We start from the raw sequence: 7,129 nt of genomic DNA on the forward strand, positions 1-7,129 counted from the left end.
TTTGCTGGACTGAGTGTATGGTTTAACAGTGTGTAGTATTGTTATGAAGTTTAACACTACCAGAATGTTCCTAAGTATCAATAATATGGGTGTAGACGTTTAAGATTTGGGTGAAGCTAGTTATAGAACGTGAGAGTGAGACATTGGTCGCAGAATGTGTGTTTTTGGCGGCTATTTTGAAAATAAATATGGCGGCCTCCAGGGGCCGTGATATTCAAGTACGGTCCATTTTTTTCCTGAAATCTTATGTACTAAAGAAGCCATACGCAACTGTTCATGCTTTCTTCAAACTTTGAACGATTTTTGCTGAAAAATCAACCTTAGCCAATCCACTATGTCAATGTCATTGTGGACTGTAGAAGTAGGCTATCGGAAACTCAATATTTGTTTTTTAAGTATTCAAAACTGTCGTGACAACCGGTAATCTAGTACAGCATGAAATAATTTTGAAATTAGCTTATGTTTGTATACCATTTGTTGTCTGTCCTTTCGTTGGTGTTTTCCCTTCGTAAATTATTTGCGAGTTCGATCCTGAGTTGGTGAGTTCTTGAAGGGGCGACAGATCTACAATACGCCTGCCTTTATTCGCTTCCTCTAGACGATTTCTTTTCCAATCTATTGACCTCCTGTTCAAGCGTAATTCCTTTGCATCAATCGTTGATGATTTGATTTTGTAGGCATCTCTCAAATCCATCTTGATTTTATGTTTAACCTAACTTTCACCAACCTCCTCATACACCTCTACGTTTTAAAATTCGCGGAATTACACCGATTGTGATTGGCGAATAAAGATTCAGCGCCACCAAGTGGAGCACCAGGGAAGATAACTCGTACAGTTACCTTGTTGTCAATAAGCAACTCGTATTTCCGCAGATTGCCGGAAATTTCTCCGATATTGCGGTTGGTAAATAATCTCCATGGCTGACTTCTAAAACATTTAGGTCTATTTTGATACGTTTCTGTCGGAGTAGATGAGGGAAATCTTATATATGTTCAGTACAATTCTTGCTATAGAAAATCAAAGTACTGTAAGTACTGCAGTCCTTTTTTTGGCATAGAAAAAGTATTTAGAGTGTTACATATTTTTTCTCCGCCTCTCTAAGTTTTTCGATATTTACCGACTTTTGTAAAGTTCGTATTCGCAAAGTTATCAAACGATTAAATTTAAATATTGATTGGTAACGTGTACTGTACACGTGTAAAGTTGTATGGTCTGTGACTTGCTGTATTTTTGGCATAGAAAAAGTATTTCAAGTGTTCTACTTATTTTTCTCCGCCTCTCTAAGTTTTAAACTTTCCATATTGACAGAGGTTTGTAAAATTCGTATTCTCAAAGTTATTAAACAATTAAATGTAAATATTTATTTTTAACGTGTACATTGGTATAAAATAGCTCGGAACTCTCCGAACTGATCCGATCTGTACAGGTATTGCCGATGTTGGCCACGTGATATGACTCGGGAGGTTCCGATCTATACGGGTAACGCCGATGTCGGTGACGTGATGCAACTCGGTTTTCCGATATTACCCGAAAGTTTGAAACATATTTCAAAAACTTATGACATGCATGTGTTCCTGCAAATGCAAATGCCTTTTTGTTAACCTTAGAATTATATTCAAGGTCACACAGGTCATATATGCAACAACAGTACAATTGTTGTAGAACACATTTACATCAAAGATCGATTACAGCATACGTAGACCTGTAACATGATAGACCACTGTCAAAATAAGTTTATCATGTATGACCTTTTTTCACAGTGAAAAAAGTTGAATTAACACAATTCTTTTGATATTTCATCTGGGGGTTGCATCAAGTATGGGGTCATGCATTCAAGGTAACATAGGTCAAATCAATCGATCCATAACGACCGGTTATTTTCGCCCCATCAAAATATGCAAAACGATTGCTACCGATCGTAGAGTTCATCTCGAGTTATGTCCCTTTAACCATAGCTGCATAAGTATGGGGCGCCGTTGTACTATTTTCTCCGCTTTTTGGATGTCCAAAGTTCGAATTCTTGATATCCAAAATTCGATTTATTGATATCGTATTTCAAATAGTATTTTTGGATATCAAAAAATATTTTTGGATATCAATAATTCATTTTTGGATTTCAAGAATTCATTTTTGGATATCAAGAATTCGAAAGTTCTAACAAGACACAGGTTTAGTTCACGTGACAAGCACGGAGGTGAAGCCATGATAAAGATGACACCTTTACAGAGGACAATCATCTTTGAGCTTAAATAATTTGAAACTCAAAACCTTGTTTTATTTCATAATTTAGATGAGCTGAATGTCAACATAAATTTACAAGTACATGTACTCTAATAGTTTTTGGAAGTCCTGAATTTTCTGTAGGCCAAAATACAATTATTTTCAACCATGTACATAGATTTATAAGGTCTTGTAATAGATTTTGATTTCATGTAAACTAAACTAGACGTAACTCGTGTTAAAAAAATATCTCACATTCTTTCTCTTCATCTCTTTTTACAACGCTCTCTCTCTCTCTATCTTTCCCTCTCTCTCCAAAAAATATATTATTATACATTTTGTTTTTTTGTCGTATTTTGTTGTCATCACGTGATGATTTATATCATATTATTTTGCAGAGTATTATTAAGGAAAGGACTGAATAAGTTGATATAACTCGTGTCCAATCCTTTTATTATTCAACAATAAAATACGTTTCAATTCAATTATTTAGTACAGTATTTCTATGTACATGTATTTACACTATAACTAAAAATAACCAAGTTTAAATTAATAAGAAACTATAAATGGGACAAATTTTACTACAGATGTTTTATAGATGTTTTTAAGTCTATATTATTATAAATCTGAAAACTAAAGCAAGTTATATTATTTCTGTAAAATATTTACACTTATTACGGTGAAAAATAACACAAAAATGTATTCTGTAGCAGCTTTACAATAATCAACAGTTACTGGTTTGCTGATCACCTACCAGGTGAGTTGATTTACCCGAGATTTACCTGTGATCTTGCAACGAGAACACTTTTGAGACAGACTTAGCTCCATATCAACACATGTACACCTTTAATTAACCCCTATAAAACACCCCCATCTTACCCAGAGCTGATGTTCGGGGGAGACTCATGTAGCCTCATGATAAAGATACTAGACCAATAATTCAATTTAATCCCTTTGTTAACCAACAGATCTAGTGAAGTAAAGAATGAACAAAATGTCTTACATCGTAAAACCTATAATTATACAACTATCAGAAATTCTACCTCTTTTTCGTCTTTCAAAGGAAAGTTAAAACATCTTACATCGTAAAACCTATAATTATACAACTATCAGAAATTCTACCTCTTTTTCGTCTTTCAAAGGAAAGTTAAAACCAACCTTCCCTTCTTTAACCTCTAACATATTCAAGAATTTTAAACCAAGGAATTTAAATATACTTTTATGTCAATTACGCAACAATGCCAGTGATCTAAACTATGATAAATTATCTGATCATTTGACTGATGATGGTTCATGTTTGTGTGGTGCTCCAATTGAAAATTCGAAACATTTTTTCTTGACTGTACTTTATTCTCTGATGTCAGACACCACATAACTGCTATTTCTAATCTGATAGGTTTTATTAATTTTGAAATTCTTTTATCTGGATCTAATGATTTTTCAAATGATATTAATGAAATTATTTTAATGCATACAAGTAACTACAAATATAAATATATAAAAGAAAAGATTTCAAATTTATAAATAGTAAAAAAATATAAGGCCAGTATATAAGAGTGTGAAAGTGTGTGTGTGCATGATGGTTTTTATCCGCGTCAGAGCTAGTTACGGCACCTATAACTTTAAATGAATACACTATGAATACAACAATTCTCGTGCATCGATCAGCTGATTTCAAACATCACGCCAACAGCTCTCACAGTAAAAATCAACACAGTAACATTTCAAATGGTCACAGGATGTGTTTTGTTCTAACGCCAAGTGACAGGGGGACTATCAAACTGTTTTCAATATTTATTTTATAGTCTTAACCAAGCAATAATAAAATGTACAGATATCTGTTGAATACTTTAGTAGACAGTTGAACTTAAATGATTGACTTGTGTGAATGTGTGTTTGAATGTTGATGTTATGTTTAAATATCATATGCGTTTTGAACATCTTTCTGAAAGAAAAATAAATAAAATATCTGTTGGACAGTTTTATTTTATAGGAACATTAAATCTAAAAGGAATAGTCGGTTGAAATGTTTAGATAAGGAATGTTTTTTTAATTTTTGTTGTTGTTGTTTACTGGTGTGTAAACTGCGTTTTCAACATAAAAATATCTGTCCAACAAATGCAGTTTACACACCATTAAACAACAACAAAAAATTAAAAAAAAAACAAAAAACAATTCCTTAAATATTTAATGTATAAACGGTCCCAAAGTTCGTCTTGATAGGTGAATGCACCAACTGAACTTTGGGTAAATCTGGGATCCTGACATAAGATGAAACGTTAAGTGATATCTATAACCATCCTGTCAACACCTTTTAACCGGAAACAAGAAAAAAACGTGTCTGTTAGTTAATGGAAACAACCAAGACGGTCCCTTTACACCATTGGTCTCACACCTGCCTGGCACATAGGGAAGATTAAAGCAATTTCCCCTCACAACTCGAGAGGTGTCGTGTTAAATTGTAATTAAACAATTATCCTGTCAAGTTATTACAACCAATGCTTATTAGTAGTAAAATTATTTACAATCGCTTTAAATGCCACATGGAAGAAGACGCAGAAATGGTCATCAATTGAGACATTATATATACAAATCAACTACACATTGACAGTTTAATGCCAGTTGAAAGTTTGAACACAAGATTTCAACAATGCATTAACAATCTCCAAGAAAAATAGTTGAAGGTTTATTTTAAGCCGTTGTCAATAATGTGCAATTTAAAACATATTTTCGTAATTAAACGATGATTCCTTCCTTCTGTTAACCCTACACGTCACTGAAATAAACGTGATGGATTCCCGAGGTTTGTTTTTATTGTGTAAGGAAATTGATCATGATTGTATACTTGATATAAGTCTACTGATATATTGCTTTTGATGGTTCTTAGAAACCGATGTAGACAATAGGTTTGTTTGTTCTTTGTTCTCCCACACAATCTGACCTTGACACTTAGAAGGATGAAATGACTGTGACACTATATGGACTATTTACCTCATTTTTATTTACGTTGAATGAATACATTACTGATGCCAATCATGGCCTTTAAGAGACTTATTGAAAATGATTAAAAATACTATTCTGTATTGATTTTATTTATCTATATTTAATATTTTAAAGTTATTTATTTTTATCTTTGCTGCCTCTAATGTGACACAATTGTCATTTCCTTTGATATGTTTAAGTACTCTGACTGTAGTAACTTGTATTTAGACAACTGAAGAATCATAGCTAAAAGGATGAAACAGTTGGATTTTGCAGTGTGATTTAAGCGGTCCTCATGCTCGTTGTTGTACAAATTCAACCAAAAAGGACCGTATGAACCGGTTCTTAAATATTCTGAGTACATTTTCCTATATATATGTCATGAAAAACGGCTGTTGTTTCCTTTATGTGAATATAGCGTTCTCTACTTTGAAGGAACGAACTCTGTCGTTTCCTTGCTGGAAACGGGGAATTCAAACTTCCTGGCTAAGAAGACCTTCGATAATTTTAGACTATATGAATCATTGGATAATTATGCCACTTGAAAGTGCCGGACTTAAACCCGGAATTAGGTCAAATATTCTTAACAGATTAATAAGTCATGTGACAGTGTGACTTTCGTTTAGGAAGCAATAGTGTTGAGTATGATATAAAATATATCAAAATATGATAGTGATACAAAAATTGGCAATGGAGGACAAAGGAGATGAGCGGGGTTGGACAACATTATTTTTTTTTCAAAAATAGTCTAACAGAAATGAATGGGGGAGATAATTTTCGATAAGACATACTTCAACTTGTCAAATCTCTACCACTTGTGTTAGTAGTACTGAACCATGTAATAAGAAGCTTAAGTACTAAGTTAATATTCAACCAAAGGATTTATGGACCATTGGTACCGGACAAGGAAGTGGCACGAGCCTATTGAACGGTCAGTCGATGTGATCTCGTTACACCCATTTGACCTGCATTGGATTCCTCTAGCACGGGAATCCCGAACTGTACTTAGACTGAGAGATTTCCTTGAAGTGCTACCAAATTTAAATGCCGTACCTTCTTGGTGGGAATCTCTAAACATGGTAAGCCGATTAATTAAGGTTGATCAAAACTGAAACTGAATTTTCGAAAACCTGAATGACATCGAAAAGTCAATATTGAAGTGATGAAACGGTAAAAATTTACAAAAATGTGGAGGGGAATCCCTCGTTTTAGCCCTATAATATTCTTCTGAATTGATGAAAACTGTCAATTTTTAAGGACTGTTAAAACATATTTGAGCATACCTTTACTTTTAGAATACTTATGCTTGTTATATTTTACCTAGGTAAGTTCTGTCTTTGTAAATGTCATAAGCTAACATAGACATGGCAATTAACCATAGTTTATAGTACTAGTATAAGTCGCGTAGTTAAAAAAACGTTCCCATGAATTAATTTATCAAACTGCGATGAAGATGAAAACATTCGTTTTCATTAGCCCAATTTCTTAACAGAATGGGATGCTGTATTGAAGGAAATGTTATCATTTTTGTCTAGTTCACCCCAAAGTCTAAAAATGATTTTTATACATAATAAGAGAGATCTTAAGTCTATTTGGACTTCTTCGCCGCTGGTAAGAACGGTTTGGTTCCATCAACAGATAAAAAAAAACTCGACTCAGTAGTGTGCGTTCTGAGAAATATTTATTAGCCACATATCAATTCCCACAAAGTAGATGTGAATCTTATATGGGTACAATGTATCCGCATAAATCTATCCTTTTCCCATCAATGTAGTGTTCTATGTTAATTGCAATAAAATCAAAATATTTTGTGTACCAGGAGTTTTCCTGACTCAGGCCTTTGGAGTTTTGGCCACATGTTCTGGGTTGACTTATAATGTACCAACGCCTCAAATACAAAGAGTGTGCGGTAACCAGGTGGATATC

The sequence above is a fragment of the Argopecten irradians genome, chromosome 6, assembly GCF_041381155.1.
Source record: "Argopecten irradians isolate NY chromosome 6, Ai_NY, whole genome shotgun sequence".
NCBI classification, from domain to species: domain Eukaryota; kingdom Metazoa; phylum Mollusca; class Bivalvia; order Pectinida; family Pectinidae; genus Argopecten; species Argopecten irradians.